Below are 20,945 nucleotides of genomic sequence, written 5' to 3'. Positions count from 1 at the left end.
TACTCCCCAACAGGGTCTCTGGGACCCAGGTCCTGAGTGCTTGCTGACATGAGTCAGACTGATTTGCATGTGGATAGAAGAAGGGCTTGCAGCGTATACATACCCTTACTGGTCCTGGAACTTGTGCAGGACTCCTGTGGAGCAGGCTAGTTGCACATGGGACTGAGAGCCCATGGAATGATAGTGCCTCAAATGATGCTGTAGAAGCAGCTGCAAATCAGTATGAAGCTAGAAATACTCTGAGGCCTCCGAAGTCTACTCCATTCTCTCATATTTGTTCAAAACTCTGATGATGTCCCAGAAGTCTGCAATGATCTGGAGCTCCCAGACAGTTTTGGGCTGGAGGAAGGTGCTATGACTTTGGTGGAGGCTTGACAGGGAAGAGAAGCCAGAGACTCTTGAACAGAAGCAAGGAGAACTATACATCTAGGAAAATCAAAATCTTCTCCAGGCTAGGAGGGAAAGAAGCCTATCAGCTTAGTTGGTGTAATAAGAAAGCATTCTTATGCTCAAGACTATATCATACTTATCTACCTACAAGATAACTAGCTTGTTTCTTTCCAAAATGTTTCTGCTGGAAACAGTGTGCTATTTCCCTGCCCTTTCAAGGAGATACTGCAGTTGGAACATTCTCTTGGTTTTTCCCTTATCCAGGCACATTTTAGGATCTGGAAGAGGACTAGGCAACATCACTAAGCCCTGGTCTACACTGCGAGTTTAGGTTGAATTTAGCAGTGTTAAGTTATTTTAACCCTGCACCTGTCCACACGACTTAGAGGGCTCTTCAAATTGATTTCTGTACTCCTCCCTGGCGGGGGGTTTAGCACTAAAATCGACCTCACTAGGTCGAATTTGGGGTAGCTTGGATGCAATTGGATGGTATTGGCCTCCAGGGGCTATCCCAGAGTGTTCCATTGTGACCGCTCTGGCCAGCACTCTCAATTCAGATGCACTGGCCAGGTAGACAGGAAAAGCCCCGGGAACTTATGAATTTCATTTCCTGTTTGGCCAGTGGGGTAAGCTGATCAGCACAGGTGACCATGCAGAGCTCATCAGCATGTGACCATGGGCTCCCAGAATTGCAGAAGAGCTCCAGCATGGACCGAACGGGAGGTACTGGATCTGATCACTGTATGGGAAGAATCCATGCAGGCAGAACTCTGTTCCAAAAGATGAAATACCAATATATTTGACAAAATCTCAAAGTGCATGATGGACAGAGACTACAACAGGGACACACAGCAGTGCTCCATGAAAATTAAGGAGCTGAGGTGAGGCAAGCCTACCAAAAAAACCCAAAGGATGCAAATGGTAGCTTTGGGTCAGAACCCCATACATGCCAGTTCTATGATGAGCTGCATGCAATTCTAGGGGTGGCCCCTACCACTACCCCACCAGCGTCCGTGGACACTTGTGAGGGGGGAGTCTCATGCAACAGGGATGAGATTTTGTCGATGAGGAGGAGGAGGTTGAGGATAGCACACAGGAGGCAAGCGGAGAATCCCTTCTCCTCAGCAGACAGGAACTGTTCATCACCCTGGAGCCAATACCCTCCCAACCCAGGCTCCCAGACCATGAAGCTGGAGAAGGCATCTCTGGTGAGAGTGTACCTTTGTAAAGATAATACAAGGTTTAAAAGTAAGCGTGTTTAATGATCAATTTACAACGCCAAACTAGTAGCAAATAGTCTGGAGTCATTGCAGAACAAAACCTTGCAGCAAATGGGCCTGGGCTTTGATGGCATTCAAGCAACATCTGTTTTTTATATCTGTGATAGCCTCAGGAGAGTGATATCGTTCATGGTCACCTGGTTGAAATATGGAAAATTTGTTTAAGGGGACATTCAGAGATGCCCGTTCCTGCTAGGCTGTTTGCCTTTGGCTGACAGGGATCTTCCCTGATACTAGCCACGTGGTGGGGGGAGGGGTTGGATTGTGCTGCACATTCACCCTAAAACTGTAGCCCCTCCTTTTAAATGGCCAACCCAGCGGGCTTTGCTTGATATGGGAAAGGAAGGCACTGCTGTTTGAAACCATTCCCACATGTTATGAAGGTTGAAGAAGCTGAAACCTGTTGCCTTACCATGGCTGCCCGCAAGCCAAATTCTGTTGCCCAGCCAAGCATGTGTGATGTCTCATACCAAACTGGCAGGCACTCAATATAAGAGGCAAAATGTGACCTTGTACCAAAAGCACATGTGCTATGTAATGTCAATCGCTTGATTCAGTCTTCTCTTTGTTCTCTAAAATGTATCTTTTTTAAATACTATTCTCCCTTTCCCCCCCTCCCACAGCTGCAAATGTTTCTACGCTCCCCCTATCATCTCCGTCCCAGAGGCTCATGCAGATTAGAAGGTGGAAAAAAGACGCACTCGATGAGATGTTCTCAGAGCTCATGCAGTCCTCCCACACTGGAAGAGCCCAGAAGAATGCGTGAAGGCAAACAATGGCAGAGTTCTGGGAAGTGTTAAATGAACACGATGAGAGGAGGGAAAAGCATGCTGAGAGGAGGCAGGATGCAATGCTGAGGCTAATGGGGGAGCAAACTGACATGCTCAGGCATCTGTGGAGCTGCAAGAAAGGCAGCAGTAGCACGATCGCCACTGCAGCCCCTGTATAACCGCCTGCCCTCCTCCCCAAGTTCCATATCCTCCTCAAGACACTCAAGAACACCGAGGGAGGAGAGGAGGCTACGGGCACCCAGCCACTCCACCCCAGAGGACTGCCCAAGCAACAGAAGGCTGGCATTTAATAAGTTTTGAAATGCATTGTGGTCTTGTCCTTCCCTCCTCCACCACCCCACCCGGTGCTTCCCTCCTCACGCACCCCTCCCAGGCTACCTTGCGAGTTTTCTCCCTATTTGTGTGATGAATTGAAGAATGCATGATTTGGAAACCATGACTTGATTGCCTCTGAAACTGGTGATCGAAGGGGGGAGGTCGGCTGGCTTACAGGGAAGTAGAGTCAACCAAAGGGGTGGGTTTTCATCAAGGAGAATTGTCACACTGTAGCCTGGTCAGTAATGAAACTGGTTTTCAAAAGCTTCTCTAATGCACAGAGCACCCAGCTGTGCTCTTTTAATTGCCCTGGTGTCTGGCTGCGCTTAATTGGCCGCCAGATGATTTGCCTCAACCTCCCACCCTGCCATAAAAAAAAAAAAAAAAAAAAAAAAAAAAAAAAACAAACAAACAAACAAAAAAAACTCTCTCAGATATCATGGAGCACACAGCAAGCAGAAATAACGGGAATATTGGTTTAGCGGAGGTTTAACCTAGTCAGTAAACTGCACCAGCAAGCTTTTAAACATCAAAAAGGCACATTCTACCACCATTCTGCACTTGCTCAGCCTATAACTGAACTGCTCCTTACTACTGTCCAGGGTGCCTGTGCATGGCTTCATTAGCCATGGCATGAAGGAGTAGGCCGACTCCCCAAGGATAACTATAGGCATTTCAACATCCCCAACAGTAATTTTCTGGTTTGGGAAGTAAGTTCCTTCCTACAGCTGTTCCAACAGACCAGAGCTCCTGAAGATGCGAGCGTCATGCACCTTTCCCAGCCATCCCATGTTGATGTCAGTGAAACATCCCTTGTGATCCAGCAGTGCTTGCAGCACCACTGAAAAGTACCCCTTGCGGTTTACATACTGATTGCCAAGGTGGTCCAGTCCCAAGGTAGGGATATGCATTCCATCTATCGCCCCCAGCACAGTTAGGGAACCTCACTGCAGCAAAGCCATCCACTATGACCTGCACATATCCCAGAGCCACTATCTTTGATAGCAGCAGCTCAGTGATTGCATTGGCTACTTGGATCACAGCAGCCCCTACAGTAGATTTACCCCCTCCAAATTGATTCTGGACTAACCAGTAGCTGTCTGGTGTTGCAAGCTTCCAGAGGGCTATCACCACTCGCTTTTCAACTGTGAGGGCTGCTCTCATCTTGGTATTCTTGCGCTTCAGGGCAGGGGAAAGCAAATCAAAAGTTCCATGGAAGTGCCCTTACGCATGTGAAAGTTTTGCAGCCACGGGGAATCATCCCAGACCTGCAACACTATGCAGTCCCACCAGTCTGTGCTTGTTTCCCATGCGTTCCACAGCATGAACCTGCCCCATTACCACCATGATGTCCAAATTGCCAGGGCCCGTGCTTTGAGAGAAGTCTGTCCATGTCTTCATCACTATCATGATTGTGCTGTCGTCGCCTCTTCACCTGCTTTTGCAGGTTCTCGTGCATTACCCTGCAGTATGTGCAGGATAAAGCGCAAGGTGTTTACAGTGCTCACAAACAGCAACTGTGAACTGAGCAGGCTCCATGCTTGCTGTGGTACGGTGTCTGAAGGAGAGCAGGAAAGCAGAGTTGCAGTGGAATCAGTGGATAACGACGGATGCCACGAGAACACATTTATACAGAACGAAGACAGGACCTGTGAGGTGGATTAATGGCACTAGGAGAAGCAGTGGAGAACGACAGTTAGCATCATACACATTTCCCAAGGAAGCACACATGTACCCGGGAGCTCATGACAGACAACATGGAGAAATTCGCTATCGAGGCAAGAGCAGCAGAGCAGAGTTGCAGTGGAAGCGGTGTATGATGATGGTTAGCAGTCCTACTGTACCGTCTGCTGACAGCAGCACTCAGGACACAACAGCTGCGGTGTCGGTGAGCTGAGTGGGCTGCATGCTTGCTGTGGTATGGCGTCTGCGCGGAAAGAGGTGTGAAATGATTGTCTGCCATTGCTTTCAAGGAGAGACTGACGACATGTACCCAAAACCACCCATGACAGTGTTTTTTCCCTATCAGGCACTGGGAGCTTAACCCAGAATTCCAATGGGTGGCGAAGACTTCAGGAACTGTGGGACAGCTACTCACAGTGCACTACTCCGTAAGACAATGCAAGCCACAGTAGTGAGGATGCACTCCGTTGACTTAATGCGCTTAGGGTGGACATTTGCAATTGCCTGTATAAAATAGATTTCTAAAAATAGACTTCTATAAAAGTCGACCTCATTTCTTAGTGTAGACACACCCTACGTTTGTCCAAATTACCTAGAAAAATTTAGCACTGCCAATTGAAAGGGCTGAGTTTTTTCCCTAACTAAAGTCTTCACAAAAAAAAAAAAAAAAAACTGTAATGGCAGAGATCACAAACATCTTATTACTGCTGTGATGAGGAGAACAGTTCTAGAAGCCGTTCCCATTCGTGATTCTAAGGCCAGAAAGGACAACTGAGATCATCTAGTCTGACTTGTATAATTCAGGCCACAGAACTACCCTGAAGAAGTTCCTAGAGCATCTTCTTTAGGGGGAAAGAAAAAAAAAAAAAAAAAAAAAAAAAAAAAAACCACAATCTGAATTTTAAAATGGTCAGCGATTGAGAATCCCCCAGGACCCTTGGTAAATTGAACCAATGGTTAATTACCTCACAATTGAAAATTTCTCATTTGAATTCATCTAGTTTCAGCTTTGCCACTGGATCATGTCACACCTTTCTCTTCTAGACTGAAGAGCTATTGTTAAATATTTGTTTCCCATCTTGGTACTGTAATCAAGTCACACTTTAACCTTCTTTGTTAGGCTAGGTAGTGAAACTCAAAGAGCTCCAACTACAAGGCATGTTTTCTTTTCTTTTTCAATCAGTCAGTCAGTCAGTCAGTCTCAGGACTCTTTGAACCCTCTCCAATTTATCAACATCCTTCATTTGTTGACACCAGAACTGGACACAGTATTTAGACAGTGGTTGCACCTGTGACTAATACACACACAAAAACCACCCTCACAAAAACCACCCTCTACTCCTATTCAAGATTTCCCCCCTCTTGATGCATCCAAAGACTGCATTAACTCGCTTAATCTAGGGGGCAAGGCCTGGCAGCAAACTAATAAAAGGTAGGCCTGACCTTCCTCCTAAATTATTAGATGGAAAGAACATGGAGTCAGCTTGTAAACAGGAGAAGGACTTTCAGAAACACTGCTTTGCCTCTAATATAGTGTTTTTCAAAAAACTAATATATATCTATTTAAGCCTCAGTCCTGCAATTGTTCTGTACCCATATGGAGGCCCACTTAAGTCAATGGTGCTTCACAGAGCTGCAGGGGTCTGCCCACTTTGATCCCTCTGCAAGATCAGAGCCTTACAGGTTAGAGGCATCTTGTTTGGTTAAGAATTCTAAAATGCACATCAATCAACAAAGGCACTGACATGAATATAATTACACTTGAAAGAATTAGATTTATTGATAAAGGTCAGTAAACATCAATTAACAGGACAAGATATTTCCACTGATGATAAAAGACTGCAGATACACAAAAGTGATAAGAGACAGGAACTTAAGGCAACACGAATAAGTGCACTAGAAAAAAAATGCTGCTTGAGAACTTAAATCAAATTCAAGGATTTTTTAAAAATATTTTGACTAGGGCTGTCAAGCAATTAAAAAAGTTAAACATGATTAAGCACACTATTAAACAACGGAGTACCATTTATTTAAAATATTTTGGATGTTTTCTAGATTTTCAAATACCAGCGTATTGATTCAATTACACAGAATACAAGGTGTACAGTGCTCATTTTATTTTTTTATACATGCCAGTTTCTCTAAAGATTCATATGTCCCTTCATGTTTCAACCACCATTCAGGGGACATGTGTCCATGCTGATGGGCTCTACTAGATAATGGTCCAAAGCAGTGCAGATCGACACGTTCATTTTCATCATCTGAATAAGATGCTACCAGCAGAAATATCAATCTTTTTTTGGTAGTTCTGTTCTGTAATTTCCACATCAGAGTGTTGTGCTTTTTTTCTGAAAGCATGTTCCACACATCGTCGTTATCAGATTTTAGAAGGCACTTCACATTCTTAAACCTTGGGTCAAGTGCTGTAGCTATCTCACATTGGTACCTTCTTTGTGTTTTGCCAAATCTACAGTGAAAGTGCTCTCAAAAACAAACAACATGTGCTGGGTCATCATTCAAGACCGCTATAACAAAATATATGGCAGAAGGAGAGTAAAAACAGAACAGCAGAGATACAATTCTCCCCCTAGGAGTTCAGTCACAAATTTAATTAATGCTTTTTTTTTTTTTTTTTTAAAACAAGTCTCATCAGAAGGAAGTATCTCCTTTGGAAGGGGGGGGGCAAAGCATGAAGGGGCATACAAATGTTTAGCATATCTGGCACGTAATTACATTTTAATTGGTATTCTATTGTTTAACAGTGCAATTAAAAAACTGATCAATCACAATTAATTTTTTAAATCACAATTTGAGTTAACTGCCATTAATTCACAGCCCTACAAGATGCAAAATTCATACAAAATAAACAAGTTCACCCTAATTTGCAAACTGCTTTGGAAAAAGAGGAAGTTGTTCTAAATAAAATTAAAAATTAAAAAACCCACCAAACTACTACAGGTTCTTTACATCACAGGATTCTGACTTGGGTTTTGGACCGCTATGAGAGACTGATGAAAATACTCCCCTACAAGAAAGGCAACTTTGACTTTTCAGTAGCCAATCCCAAGTACAACTGCCATGGATACTGCCTCTTGCACTCCTATGTTCCAAGGTCAGCTCTTTTTGACAGATGAAAAGAAGAGGTTATTCACCCTGTGCAGTAACTCTGGTTCTGTGAGGGGTGTGTTACTATAGGTGATTCATTCTAGGTGCACTTGCACTCCTTGCGCCTTTGATCCAAAATTTCATAGTGTCTGTTTGGCCTGTGCATACATCCTATACAATGCGGTGCACCGCACCATCATTATGTAGCGCTGCAATTCCTTCTGTACTGCGAAGTTCCATAGCAGAGAAGTTTTAAGAAGATGTGAGGGAGGTGGGTAATGGAGCACCCAGAGGGACATACATCTTGAAGAACCACACAGTTATTGCACAGGGTGAGTAACCTCTTTGAGCAGTGTCCCTATGTGTGCTCTGCTCTAGGCGACTACTAAGGGGGCAGGGGAGGGCTTCCAAATATAATTCGGAACTGAAGAAAGTACAGCAGAGCCAAACGTATCAGAAGCCAAGTCTTGGGTTACTGCTTAATGTTCAGAAAAGGCACGTATAGCAGTCCAAGCAGTTGCCCTACATATTTCAGTGATAAGATCTATTTCTACTCCAGTGTCCTTTCTGAAAAGTGTTCCTGTTGAATAGATTTGGATGCCCAAAAGGAAGCTGAAGACCAAGATTAACAGCAACAATTAATTCAGTCCAATATCTGTCTGTCTAGAGAGTGTCTTTGACTGCTGGTCCTTTATTGTGAAGAGATCTAGAGACAAACAACGTGGAAGACTTCCTGAAAGATTTAGTCCTGCCAAGGCCAGAGCATTCCTGACATCCAGTGTGTGTGCGCGCGCAACAGCGCCTCTTTACCCAGTGAAGGTTTGGGGTAAAAGACTGGGAGATGAATGGGCTAGTTAACATGGAAATGTGAAGATACATTTTAAACAAAATAGTTGGGGTGCATGACTTGGTCTTTGAAAAAGTATTGTAAAAGCCCTCATTTCCCCAACTTGTTAAGCAGATGTGACAGCTACCAGGAATGCTTTTTTTTAAAAAAAAAAAAATTGGTAAAAAAAGGAGTGAGCAGATAGTCACTGGCTCAAAAGTTGTTTTGTAAGGTATTTAAAAATAAAGCAGAAGTCCCAAGTCAGGGTCAGACATTTGACTTGTGGAAAGATTTCTGAGCCCCTTGAGGAACCGCACCATCACTGGGTGAGCAAATACAGAAAAGACCTCTATCGGAGAGTAGAAGGCTATGGCAGCTGTCAGATGGACCATAATGGGAGCTCAGCGACAATCCTGATTTTTTCAATTCCAGGATATAGTCCAGTTCACAACTGAAGAGGATATTGGTGGAATATGTTTTAGGTCACCAGCAGCTGAATCTTGTCCATTGTTGCAAGTGAGTGTAGAAAACAGTCTGTGTGCTTACTGTATAATAGTACTCTTTTTATCTCCTCTGAACAGGTTGTTTCTAATCCTGCAAAACCACTGACTAGCCATGCTTTGATGCAAAGAACTCAGATTTGCCTGCCTTCTTGACATAGAAGATATGGGGCAGTATTAAGAGTGACTGGCAAGCAAGTCACCAGCTGGATGAAGTAACGGAATGTTTGTCTGGGCCACATGAAGATTATTACAAAAATCCGGCTGTCTTTCTTTAATAATCAAAGTTCTGATCGAGATAGAGGAGTTGGAAGGAATGTGTGCAGCAGACCCGATGAGAGAAGAGATGAACAAATATCAAAATATGCAGTGAAATATGACAACATTTTATTTCTCACTTGTGATCTTGAGAAAGGTGTTTGCTGAGTGTAACCACAGACATTCTGAGCACTGGGAGGGTAAGCTACTGTGATGTTAATATAATTGTGTATAAACCAATTCCAAAGCCTGACTGCTTCAGCACAGGAGGGTGATCTCGCTCCTCCTCCTTGACAGTGCATATAAAACAAGCATATTAAAAACAAACAAAAAGACTTTGTATTTGCCCCAATCAATGGTAGAAAATTGGAGAGGCATATCTGACTGCCTTGAATAACATCAAGTTGACATTGTTCAGAGGTGTGCACCTGCCTTGACCCATGTGACTATCTAGAAGATCTCTCCCATCTAAGATTGACGCATCTGTTATAACTATCATTGGGGGAAGACTAGACAAAAGGATCTCCACCAATCGAGGGAATCCTTCATAAAGATGGGTATGGAGAGTAATTTGTTCAGACTATGCCTGCTCGGGGAATAAAGTGTCCTCAGCAACCCTTGAAGGCAAAGCACTCGCAGTCTGGACTGTATTGACTATATTGTATAGAGCCACTAAATTGTGCACAGGGGAGGTAGGGTCTTGCTGTTATCAAGTCAAGATAAGCTCCTATTAATTTTACAGGGGTCAAGGTGGATTTTTTTTTTTTTTTTTGTTATTGTTCAGCTGTAGGCTCAATTTAAGGAAGAGGTCTATGGCTCTGCGAGTAGCCACTGTAGCTTTTGTATAAGAATGACCTTTCTGAAGCCAATCCCTAAATTCCTTTTCTGCAGAGGTGAGCTGCTGTTGATGACTTTCTAAAAGGCTCTTGGAGCAAAGGAAAGACTGAAAGGGAGCACCCTGTATTGAAACTGGTCTTGACTGTGAAACATGCAATCCATCCTTTTCATGAAAGGTTTCTTATATAGAAATATGCATGCTGAAGGGCTGAGAAGCAAGCCCTTTGGTCCAGTGACTAAATTCGTGCCTTGTTACTTTTTCCTCTTAGATGCTCTCAAGGAGAGTGGTGCTCAAGCAGTGCAGATTTGTACAGAGACCGGCAAAGGATGCAGGGGGTCCTGGCACGGATTAGAGGCTGGGTGAAGAGCATTCTCCACCATGAGGAGATGTAGCTTGATCTTGTCATAAACAGATGGTTAAGGGTTAACTAGCAGTAAACATGGAACACCTGACCAAAGGACCAATCAGGAGACAAGATACTTTCAAATCTCCGTGGAGGGAAGCCTTTGTTTGTGCTTCTTGGGTTTTTTTCCCCTGTGTGTTCTCTCTGGGTTCTGAGAGGGGCCAGACATAAGTAGATTCCTCCAATCTTTCTGAAAAAAATCTCTTCTGTTCAAATTAGTAAGTAACAGTTAAAAGACTAAACAGCCTGTTTGTTTTCCTTATTTGCAAGTGTGTATTTTGCTGGAAGGATTGTATTTGTGCTGGGGGGAGGACTCTCCCTAGTGTCTATAAGCTGAAAGACCCTGTAACATTTTCCAACTTGATTTTACAGAGACAATTTTTACTTTTCCTCTTTTATTGAAAGCTTTTCTTTTTAAAAGACCTGATTGATTTTTTCCCCTTGTTTAGACTCAATTCCCTTGAGCCTTAACTCACCAGGGAGTGGCAGGGGGAAGAGGAGGAGGAGGGGGAAGGCGAATTTCCCTTTGTTTTAGATTCACGGAGCTTGAATCTGTCTCTCTCTCCAGGATAGCCCAGGGAGGGAAAGCCTGGGAGAGGACACAGTGGAGGAAGGGTTTATTTTCCCTTGTGTTAAGATTCAAGGAATTTGGATCTTGTTTCACTAGTGAGTTGGTGAAGCCTCTCCAGACGACCCAGGGAGGGAAAGTATAAGGGGGGGAAAGGGAGCAGGGTGATAGTCAGTTCCTCCTTGTTTTAAGATCCAGGGGGTCTGGGTCTTGGGGTCCCCTGGGAAGGTTTTGGGGGGGGACCAGAGTGTACCAGGCACTGCAAGTCCTGGTTGGTGGCAGCCCTATCAGATCTAAGCTAGTAATTAAGCTTAGAGGAATTCATGCTGGTACCTCATCTTTTGGACGCTAAGGTTCAGAGTGGGGGTTCATACCATGACACGGTGGCAGCAGCATGTGGGAAAGATACAATCCAAAAGACAGTAGGATTATTTTTTTTCTTTTCTCTCTGCTAGCTGTTTATAAGCAAGGAGAAGGGGGTTTTTAAAAGCAAAAGTCTGCAAGTTTTTTTTCTGCTCTTCCTTCTGAGTACTCTGAAGGCAGAAGCATTAAGTTTAACGAGGGTCTTTTGTTAAACAAAGGGACTCCAGCTGTAAGTGAGCATACACCAACAAAACATATTTGCAAATGAAAGTTGTTTTTTTCTAACTGTTGGGTAAAGGCTAGTTAGAAAGAGTTAAAAAAGACTGTTGCTAAGCAACCCTAAGGAGGCAGAGAAGCAGCATTTCAGGCAGTAAACAGCAGAGGGCACACCCAGCCCAAGAAAGCAAGAACCATTAGTTCAAAGGAAAGCCTTAAGCAGGAACGGGCAAGGCTACAAGCCATAGAAAAAAAGACAACGAACATAGGAGACGGATAGAACTAATTAATGCAGAAATAGCCAAGGAAGAGGCGGCCCACAAAAGAGAACAAGCAGCCAAAGAGGTGGCCCACAGAAGAAAGATAGAACTCCAGAGGGAGGCCCACCAGCAGGCTCTGGCACTAGAACAGGCTAAGCAGAAGAACACAGCCGATCCTAGCAACCCTTCACCAGTTATTGTTCCACATCCCAAGAAATTTCCCACCTACAAGGGAAGTGATGACACTGAGGCCTTCTTAGAAAATTTTGAAAGGACCTGCCTTGGGTACAGCATCTCTGAAGACCAGTACATGGTAGAACTAAGGCCACTGATCAGTGGACCCTTAGCAGAGGTGGCGGCTGAAATGCCTAAGGAGAACATGAATGATCACAAACTTTTTCAAACCAAGGACAAAATTAGAATGGGACTGTAATAACCTTAGTCCCAGATTTGGACCTTAGCGTCCAAAATATGGGGGTTAGCATGAAAACCTCCAAGCTTAGTTACCAGCTTGGATCTGGTACCTGCTGCCACCACCCAAAAAATTAGAGTGTTTTGGGGCACTCTGGTCCCCCTGAAAAACCTTCCCTGGGGACCCCAAGACCCAAATCCCTTGAGTCTCACAACAAAGGGAAATAATCCTTTTTCCCTTCCCCCCTCCAGGTGCTCCTGGAGAGATACACAGACACAAGCTCTGTGAATCCAAACAGAGTGAATCTCCCTCTCTGTTCCCAATCCTGGAAACAAAAAGTACTTTCCTCTTCACCCAGAGGGAATGCAAAATCAGGCTAGCCACTTCAACACACACAGATCTCCCCTGATTTCTTCCTCCCACCAATTCCCTGGTGAGTACAGACTCAATTTCCCTGCAGTAAAGAAAAACTCCAACAGGTCTTAAAAGAAAGCTTTATATAAAAAGAAAGAAAAATAAGTACAAATGTTCTCTCTGTATTTAGATGATACAACACAGGGTCAATTGCTTAAAAGAATATTGAATAAACAGCCTTATTCAAAAAGAATACAAATCAAAGCACTCCAGCACTTATATTCATGCAAATACCAAAGAAAAGAAACCATATAACTTACTATCTGATCTCTTTGTCCTTACACTTGGAAACAGAAGACTAGAAATTAGAACTACTTCTCCAAAGCTCAGAGCAAGCAGGCAGCCAGAAAACAAAGACAAAGACACTCAAATCCCTCCACCCAAAGTTGAAAAAATCCGGTTTCCTGATTGGTCCTCTGGTCAGGTGCTTCAGGTGAAAGAGACATTAACCCTTAGCTATCTGTTTATGACAGGGGCTAACACCTGAGCATGCCCGTCGGCGGTTCAGAGCCCTAAAGTGGAAACCAGATGTGTGTCATTCACCCGACACGCCTACCACATTGGAAAGAATTATGATACCTGGATATCAGGAGCCAAGGTTAAATCTCTGGACGACATGCACCTCCTAATACAATTGGAGCAGTTCTCAGAGGGTGTTCCTGAGGAAATAGAAAGGTACATCCTAGATGGGAAGCCCAAAACTGTAACCAAGGCGGGGGAGATTGGAGCCAGATGGGTGGAAGTGGCAGAAAAGAAAAAAAGCTACCATCAAGGGGAGCGAATATCACAAGGGTCACACCAACAATAAACCCTATACCCGAGGGCAACCCAAGACCCCACCTACAACCCAAGGAAAGCAGCCGATGCCCTATTCTCCCACCTCACCAGTCTCCATTAACCCACCTCGGCCCAGTGAGCAGTCAGCTGGGCGATGCTTTAAGTGTAATGAACTGGGACATAAAGGCCAACTGCCCCAAGAACCCCAACTGAGTGCAGGTCATTACACCACCATCACACCAAAGATCTCCAGGCCCAGATGCCTCTCAAATACCCTCAGAGCAAAGGGAAACCTTGAGAGGGAGCGGAAAGAAGGTTATCGCATGGAGAGACACGGGGGCACAAGTGTCAGCTATCCACCAATCCTTAGTGGACCCCAAATTCATCAACCCAAAGGCCCAAGTGACAATTTACCCCTTCATGTCAAAAGCTGTAGACTTGCCTACAGCTCAACTGCCTGTCCAGTACAAAGGCTGGTCAGGAATGTGGACTTTTGCAGTCTATGACAATTATTCCATCCCCATGCTACTGGGGGAAGACTTGGCCAACCAGGTGAAGCGAGCCAAGAGTGGGAATGGTTACAAGCAGCCAAACCAGGCAAGCTTCCAGACCCATTCCTGTTCCTGAACCTTCCACAAGGGCCCCGTCTGTGTTATCAGAGACCCAGACAGAGGTAGTGGACCCAGATCCCCTGCCAACGACTGCAACAGCCACAGTGCCTCCACTCCCAGACCAGGAACTGGAAAAGCAACCAGCACCAGAAACGTTGCCAACACTAACGCCAGCACTTGCAAACCCATCTTCAATCCCAATGCCAGAGAGCGCCAGAGGCCCAGGACTGACAGAAGCAGCAGACAACCACACCCAAGAGGCTCATCCAGAGCCTGAAATACCACCTGGTGCACCAGCGGAGAGTGGTTCACCAGCAACGGAAACAATCCCATCACCTACATCACTTCCAGAGGGACCATGCCCAAGTCCACAGTCTAAGGAAGAACTGACGTCTCCAGCGTCACGGGAACAGTTCCAGACTGAGCAGGAAGCAGATGACAGCCTTCAGAAAGCTTGGGCGGCAGCATGGAGCACCCCACCGCCTCTCAGCTTTTCTAACCAATCCCAGTTTGTTATAGAAGAAGGACTTCTATACAAAGAGACATTCTGGTGGACACCAGGAAGACTGGCATCCGCAAAAACAGTTGGTGGTTCCAACTAAGTACCAGGGAAAGCTCTTAAGCTTAGCCCATGATCATCCCAGTGGCCATGCTGGGGTGAACAGAACCAAAGACAGGTTGGGGAAGTCCTTCCACTGGGAGGGGATGGGCAAGGATGTTGCCAAGTATGTCTGGTCTTGTGAGGTGTGCCAAAAGAGGGGGAAAGCCCCAAGACCAAGTCAAGGCCCCTCTCCATAACCGAGATCCCACTTCAGTGAGTAGCTGTGGATATTCTGGGTCCTTTCCCAAAAAAGACCCCCAGAGGAAAGCAGTACATACTGACTCTCGTGGACTTTGCTACCCGATGACCAAAAGCAGTAGCTCTAGGCAACACCAGGGCTAAAACTGTGTGCCAGGCCCTAACAGACATTTTTGCCAGTGTAGGTTGGCCCTCCGACATCCTTACAGATTCAGAGACAAGTTTCCTGGCAGGGACCATGAAAGGACTGTGGGAAGCTCATGGGGTGAATCACTTGGTTGTCACCCCTTACCACCATCAAACCAATGGCCTGGTCGAAAGGTTTAACGGAACTTTGGGGGCCGTGATATGTAAATTCGTGAATGAACACTCCAATGACTGGGACCTAGTGTTGCAGCAGTTGCTTTTTGCCGACAGGGCTGTACCACATCCCAGTTTAGGGTTTTCACCATTTGAACTTGTGTATGGCCATGAGGTTAAGGGGCCATTACAGTTGGTGAAGCAGCAATGGGAGGGGTTTATGCCTTCTACAGGAACTAACATTCTGGACTTCGTGAGCAACCTACAAAGTACCCTTCGACACTCTTTAGCCCTTGCTAAAGAAAACCTAGGGGATGCTCAGGAAGAGCAAAAGGCCTGGTATGATAGACATACCAGAGAGCGTTCCTTCAAGGTAGGAGACCAGGTTATGGTCTTGAAGGTGCAACAGGCCCATAAGATGGAAGCATCATGGGAAGGGCCATTCACGGTCCAAGAGAACCTGGGAGCTGTTAACTACCTCATAGCATTTCCCAATTCCTCCCTAAAGCCCAGAGTGTACCATGTTAATTCTCTCAAACCCTTTTATTCCAAGGACTTAAAGGTTTGTCAGTTTACAGCCCAGGGAGGAGATGACGCTGAGTGGCCTGAAGATGTCTACTACGAAGGAAAAAGTGATGGTGGCGTGGAAGAGGTCAATCTCTCCACAACCACGGAACGTCTACAGCGGCAACAAATCAAGGAACTGTGCACTAGCTTCGCCCCATTGTTCTCAGCCACCCCAGAACAGACTGGAGTGGTATGCCCCTTCATTGACACAGGTAATACTCACCCCATTAGACCACCACCCTACCGGATGTCTCCTCATGCCCAAACTGCTATAGAATGGGAGATCCAAAACATGCTACAGATGGGTATAATCCGCCCCTCTACCTGTGCATGGGCATCTCCAGTGGTTCTAGTACCCAAACCAGATGGGGAAATACGCTTTTGCGTGGACTACCGTAAGCTAAATGCTGTAACTCGTCCCGACAACTATCCAATGCCACGCACCGATGAGCTATTGGAGAAATTGGGACATGCCCAGTTCATCTCTACAATAGACGTAACCAAGGGGTACTGGCAAGTACCGCTAGATGAACCTGCCAAGGAAAGGTCAGCATTCATCACCCACACAGGGGAGTATGAATTTAATGTGCTTCCTTTCGGGCTGCGAAATGCACCCGCCACCTTCCAAAGGCTGGTAGATGGTCTACTAGCAGGATTGGGAGAATATGCAATTGCCTACCTCGATGATGTGGCCATTTTTTTCCTGATTCATGGGCAGAACACCTAGAAAACCTGGAAAAAAAAGTCTTTGAACGCATCAGGCAGGCAAGACTAACTGTTAAGGCCAAAAAGTGTCAAATAGGCCAAAACAGTGTGACTTACCTGGGACACCAAGTGGGTCGAGGAACCATAAACCCCCTACAGGCCATGGTGGATGCTATGCAAAAGTGGCCTGTCCCAAAGTCCAAGAAACAGGTCCAAACCTTCTTAGGCTTATTACAGGCGATTTGTACCACACTACAGCCAAATCGCTGCCGCACTGACCAACCTGACCAAAAAGACCCAGCCAAATGCAGTGAAGTGGACTGATGAGCGTCAGAAGGCCTTTACACAGCTTAAGGCGACACTCATGTCTGACCCTGTGCTAAGGGCCTCAGACTTTGACAAACCATTCCTGGTAACCACAGACGCATCTGAGCGTGGTGTGGGAGCAGTTCTCATGCAGGAAGGACCGGATCACAACTTTCATCCTGTTGTGTTTTCAGCAAGAAACTGACCGAGAGCGAAAGCCACTGGTCCATCAATGAAAAGGAATGCTATGCCATTGTGTACGCCCTGGAAAAGCTATGCCCATACGTTTGGGGACGGTGGTTCCAGTTACAAACCGACCATGCTGCGCTAAAGTGGCTCCATACTGCCAAGGAAACAAAAAACTGCTTTGATGGAGTTTAGCTCTAAGATTTTGATTTTGAAATTCAACACATTTCAGGAGCTTCTAACAAAGTAGCTAATGCACTCTCTCATTAAAGTTTCCCAGAATCCATTGGTTAAAAATTGTCCTTCAAATGTAGAAAGTCTTGTAGTTTACATACTTAGTAGTATATGTAAAGGTGCATGTGTTGCATTAATCTGTTTATTCTAAAGTTCTGGGAAGAAATCACCGCCAGTGAGGTTCCCCACTGTCTGCGATTTGGGGGGGGGGCGTCTCAAACAGATGGTTAAGGGTTAATGTCTTTTACCTATAAAGGGTTAACTAGCAGTAAACATGGAACACCTGACCAGAGGACCAATCAGGAGACAAGATACTTTCAAATCTCCGTGGAGGGAAGCCTTTGTTTGTGCTTCTTGGGTTTTTTTCCTGTGTGTTCTCTCTGGGTTCTGAGAGGGGCCAGACATGTAAGTAGATTCCTCCAATCTTTCTGAAAAAAAATCTCTTCTGTTCAAATTAGTAAGTACCAGTTAGGAAGGTGGTTTAGTCTTTTGTTTGTTTTCCTTATTTGCAAATGTGTATTTTGCTGGAAGGATTGTATTTGTGCTGGGGGGAGGACTCTCCCTAGTGTCTATAAGCTGAAAGACCCTGTAACATTTTCCAACTTGATTTTACAGAGACAATTTTTACTTTTCTTCTTTTATTGAAAGCTTTTCTTTTTAAAAGACCTGATTAAACAAGGGGAAAAAAAATCAGACTCAATTCCCTTGAGCCTTAACTCACCAGGGAGTGGCGGGGGGGGAAGAGGAGGGGGAAGGTGAATTTCCCTTTGTTTTAGATTCACAGAGCTTGAATCTGTCTCTCTCTCTCTCCAGGATAGCCCAGGGAGGGAAAGCCTGGGAGAGGACACAGTGGGGGAAGGGATTATTTTCCCTTGTGTTAAGATTCAAGGAATTTGGATCTTGTTTCACTAGTGAGTTGGTGAAGCCTCTCCAGACGACCCAGGGAGGGAAAGGGGGCGGGGTGATAGACAGTTCCTCCTTGTTTTAAGATCCAGGGGGTCTGGGTCTTGGGGTCCCCTGGGAAGGTTTTGAGGGGGGGGCTGAGTGTACCAGGCCTGGAAGTCCTGGTTGGTGGCAGCCCTATCAGATCTAAGCTAGTAATTAAGCTTAGAGGAATTCATGCTGGTACCTCATCTTTTGGACGCTAAGGTTCAGAGCGGGGGTTCATACCATGACAGATCTTCCTGTTCTTTTCTGGCTGCAAGTATTACCATTCTGAATGTGTATGCCTTCACAAAGGTGTTGAGTAGCCTTAAATCTAAGATAGGCCTCAAACTGCTGTTCTTTTTTGGAACCTGGAAGTATGTGAAATCAATCCCCCTTCCTTCTGTGTTGTACAGGAACAGGTTCTAGAGCAACCAAGAGTAGGAGAAAGTGTATTTCTTGTTTTAGAAGGTGCCTGTGAGAGGAGGCAGTGAAGAGGAATGAGAAAGGAGTATTTGAAATTGGGAAGGAAGTAAAGTTGATAGAGTACCCTGTGGAGATAATCTCCAAAACCCATTTGTCCATAGTGCTAAATTCCCAAGCCCACTGGAAGTGGTAAAGACAGTTGCTGAAGATAGGAGAATTGCTGCAGCTGATATAAAGAGGAGGTGGGGTTGGGAGGATGGTGATTCAGAACCTTGACTGCCTTGTCAAAATTGGTGCTCGGAGACTAAAGGTTGCGAGGTCAGAGAGTGAGTGGTAGACTGTTGCTTCCTCTGAAATCTCTCTTGTGAGCTGGGCTTCAAATAGCCTCTAGGAGCCAGAGAACTGAGTCGGGTGAAATCTCTGTGCTGTCTGAGGCTTACTACATTTTCCTTTTTGAGTAGGCGTCACGCTGTTGTGGTTGGCTCATGACAGAATGCCAACTTCAGAGCACATTACGGTGCTTTTTGACAGAACCCCAAACTGGTGGTATGTTCTACAATTAGATTTAACCAACCCAGCAACAAATGTCAATTTCCAAAGTACTACAACAGTCTTATAATTGAGTTACAGACAGTCTCCTTATGCAAGTGATACTCAGATCTCAGTGGTGCAGGAGTCAAATAAGCAATCAACTTTACTCAGTAGAACCACAGTAGTGTGAATTCATTGTCTCATTTGTTTATATAATACATAATTATCACGGCAAAATAAGTATTATTTTATCAACTACAATTGATTAACATAGTAAAAGCATCCTAACTGGTTAATTAAAATCAGCGTTTTAATATCACGTGCTATAAAGAGCCACAGAAGACATATTTAGGAGCTACTTGTTGCTCACAAGCTTTAGTTTGTGTATCACTGCCCTAGACAATCCAGTTTATCTTGCCACTAAGGCAAGCTGGACTATGTGATAAATGGTCATGTACACAAAATAAAAATCACAAAATATTCAGGTTGCTTCCAGTCCCAGAAGACCAGTCAGTCAGTTATCCCAGATCAATTTGTAACTTAGATCTCAAAGACAAAAACACTGGTAACCAATCCTGTAATAAACTAACTAAAGATCTATTAAACTAGGAAAAAAAGTGAGTTCTTTTCAGCCTGCTTTAACCTGTACTCACTTGTGGGTATGTGTTATTGTTACCACATCAGCACCGAATGTCTTTTCAGGGCTAATCCAAGCAAAGCAGCATGGGCATATCTATGCTTATGTTTATGAATCCTTGCCTCTTAGAGTCCAGACAATATAAAAGGAGATTCAGTTTCTTCATGCCAGGGATTTTTATCCACTCCTCTCCAGAATCCAAAACTGATGGGATGAGTTCATGCATAGGTCTCTCCTTACTTGAGGGAGATAAGAATGCAATCAAAGTCTCAGTTCTCTGATGCTACAAAACATGTCAATTGCCTTCAAGGGGCCACTCTTGTATACAAGGCAAGCACTTTATCTTAAATCAATGCTGCTTCTCCTGTTTGCTGAGTTACACAATTAGAGAGGTTTAAAATGCACACACTCAATATAAGTTTATACCATTGGCTATAAAGACAATAAGTGAGGTCAATATATGCAGCATCCAACAAGCACTTCATTCAGTCTAAACACTAAATACATACTCTTATCAACTTAAGATCCAATATCTATTTTGACAATGATAAACACAAGTAAACAAGACCAATTTCCAGCTATGCATTTGTAAGTGCTCAGTGAGGCCTGACACCTGGTCTGCCAGCACCACAGCTGTATAAATCCCCAAAAAGAGTGTAGAGTGGCTTTGGAGTCTTATTGTGTGGAGTTGTCCATGCTCTCTACAAACAGTTTGGAGCTGTTGAAAGGAAGGTTCTCAATAGTTTTTTGGACCTCTCTGAAATCCTGAAAGCTGGAGATAGGAGGCTCTCCTCATGACTACTGCTGTACAGGTAGGGAGAGAACAAAAAACACACACACTCAGCAGCATCCAGAGATGTTCTAACAAGAAGCTGGCCTGTTGCAGTGATCACCTGAAAATTATTCTCTGTGCTTTAATGGTAGGTGTTCAATAAATGAATTAAACTTGGCATAGTTGTATTTCACCATTAAACACCTGATAGCTGGTAATTCTAAACTGTAGAATGGCCAATAGGTACGACTTTTGACCAAACAGATAAAGGCATTTATGATCTTTATCATGGGGTGTAGATTTAGTGATCATTAACTGCCTTGATCAGAGAACTGGAAGAGGGTGAGAAAAACATTCCAAGTCCTTAGAGGTGACATAGTATTTCTTATTCATGCTCTTGCAGGTGGTTAGAATCACAGATGGGGTATGCCAGATTACTTTCACTAGATCTAGTAGGACCTTGCTAACAGGGAAGGCGATCCAGGCAAATGATGCTGTATGGAGGATGTCAAGCAGCTTATGATGGACTCTTTAACCTTGTGTGGGAC

At 44.6% G+C, this 20,945-nt stretch overlaps 1 protein-coding gene across 14 annotated transcripts in view; it reads right to left on the bottom strand.

Annotated features, from left to right (window-relative positions):
- Positions 1-20,945, bottom strand: part of LCORL (ligand dependent nuclear receptor corepressor like) — a 201,461-nt gene that overhangs the window by 159,463 nt on the left and 21,053 nt on the right. The gene's annotated exons all lie outside the window — the stretch shown is intronic.

The sequence above is a fragment of the Gopherus flavomarginatus genome, chromosome 3 (genome assembly GCF_025201925.1).
Source record: "Gopherus flavomarginatus isolate rGopFla2 chromosome 3, rGopFla2.mat.asm, whole genome shotgun sequence".
In the NCBI taxonomy this organism is placed as follows: Eukaryota; Metazoa; Chordata; order Testudines; family Testudinidae; genus Gopherus; species Gopherus flavomarginatus.
The sequence above is the reverse complement of the archived record's forward strand: the minus strand, read 5'-3'. Positions and strand labels throughout refer to the sequence as shown.